Source organism: Rhineura floridana, chromosome 6 (genome assembly GCF_030035675.1).
Source record: "Rhineura floridana isolate rRhiFlo1 chromosome 6, rRhiFlo1.hap2, whole genome shotgun sequence".
In the NCBI taxonomy this organism is placed as follows: Eukaryota; Metazoa; Chordata; class Lepidosauria; order Squamata; family Rhineuridae; genus Rhineura; species Rhineura floridana.
Genome location: NC_084485.1, coordinates 61,957,983 through 61,960,100, shown reverse-complemented (window position 1 = coordinate 61,960,100; position 2,118 = coordinate 61,957,983). Strand labels below are relative to the sequence as shown.

At 38.1% G+C, this 2,118-nt stretch overlaps 1 pseudogene; it reads right to left on the bottom strand.

Annotated features, from left to right (window-relative positions):
* Positions 1-269: 269 nt before the first annotated feature.
* On the bottom strand, positions 270-388 carry LOC133388270 (5S ribosomal RNA; annotated as a pseudogene).
* Positions 389-2,118: the final 1,730 nt, after the last annotated feature.

Below are 2,118 nucleotides of genomic sequence, written 5' to 3'. Positions count from 1 at the left end.
CGTGGCACTGAAAGCATTATGCAGAAGCTATACAAATTCCTATCAAAGAATTGTTATCCCATACTTTCTAGTGCATTTTCCTGCCACTTTCCTTACCAACAAAAGTCCAATTTTTAAAAGAAGGTTTGTTGCATCCGAGTGCTTTTGTTGTTGTTATATGCCTTCAAGTCAGTTATGACTTATGGCGACCCTATGAATCTTTTGTGGATATATTCATAGGGTTTTCATGGTAAGAGGTAATCAGAGGTGGTTTACCATTGCCTTCCTATAGCCTATGGCACCCGGTATTCCCAGGCGGTCTCCCATCCAAGTACTAACCAGGCCTGACCCTTCTTAGCTTCCGAGATCAGGTGAGATCGGGCATATTCAGGGTAGTGTGGTTGTAGGCCAGACTGCTGTAATCCATTACAATTGCAGAAACAAAAATTTGTCAGTATGCGATTGACACTCTCCTGAAAATGAGTAAAAGTCTGGAGAGGACCTGTGCTCCTTTATTCCTTAGACTGCAATATTCTAAATAAATGGATAATGGCAGCACCTAATTTTAAGGAATTAGAGAATTTCCATTTCTTTATCTACTAGATTTGCTGATAATTTTTAATTCAGGTCATGTTGCTTTCTGTTTTGCTTTGCACTGATATACCTTCTAATCCAGAAGAGAGAGAGAGAAAAAAGCTGGTTTTCCATTCTGCTATCTGGAACTTAACAACCACTATAGTTAGTGCTATAGGTAGGGCTGTAGCTCAGTGGTAAAGCACCTGCTTTGCATGCAGAAGGTCCCAGGTTTATTTATTTATTTATTTATTAAATTTGTATACCGCCCCATAGCCGAAGCTCTCTGAGCGGTGCACAACAGTCAAACATCAAATACAATAGGCTACATATAAACAATATAAAATTTTCTTTAACTTACTTTAAACTTTAAAATTATCAAATTCACCAGAAGAATCAAGACAGTTGTCAACATCCATCTGATGGATACTGAACACTTTTGAAAGTGTGTCTTTTATTAAGGTCTCTTGATGCTGGACTCTGTTATTTGATATAATTTGGCTCTACAGATCCAAGTAGAGAAAATAAGAAATTGATGGAGAGTTTTCCCCCCTCTGAGTGTTGAGCGTTTTTTTTTTTACATTCGTCACCTCCAGAGACTTTGTTGGGAAGTGTCAAACCTTTGAAAAGTGTAAAAATTATTGGAAGGACCCAGTGTAGTATATATTGTCAGGGAGAGATCATGTTGCAAGTTGAAAACTGCTCATTTTTCTTGTCTTTTCATGTCAAGGATGTGAGAATCTGGTCAGGAGGCTCATAAAACATGACATCCCATACACAAGGCATGCTACAGCATTAAATAAAAGATTTAGCAGGTGAGGCCTACACAAGATATGCATGTTGCAAAGTTGTTTTTCATTTTCCATTTGGCTAATAGGATCCAGAATGTTCAGTCTGTAGCAATTCCTAATAAGCATTCATTAAATGACATTCAGATGCTTCTAAGGTTCTAAGAAAATCTAAAAAATGGCCCATTACTGGGTGAAATTATTTTCTTTCAAGTAGTGCATATGGCATTAGAAGAAAAACTTCCATAGCAGCAATTATACATGGCAGCATAGGCCAGGTTGTGCCTATGACTCACTTCAACCGAGGTGTACATATGCATTGTAAAAGGAAACTGCATATCCAAACATGCTGTGGATATGTGCTGGGAACTAAAGGCAATTGTAGTTTCATGGTGTATCCTTATTTGGGGACACATGATTTCTCCTTCACACTTTTGTGTTTGCCAGAGCAAATGCAATTAGAAATAGGGTGTGCCTAGGCTACTGCAAAAAGTGTGAAACAGCTCTAAAGATCAAACAACAGGTAAAAGTTGGTCTTTGTATTTGCTGATATTTTTATTTTTACTTAAAATTAGCTGCAGGGTATGGGATCCAAATTCGATTACAGCAGAGATGTCTGCAGTTTGGGGATCACAAGGGGTGAAATCTTTCTCCTGTGACAACTTCCTGATTGACATCCCCTTCCCCCATGCTGCTATTAGTCTTGCAGCGGTAGAGAGAGAGAGAGAGAAATTTGAATCTGTATTCAAAAATCACTTTTGTGGAGAAATATTCTTCT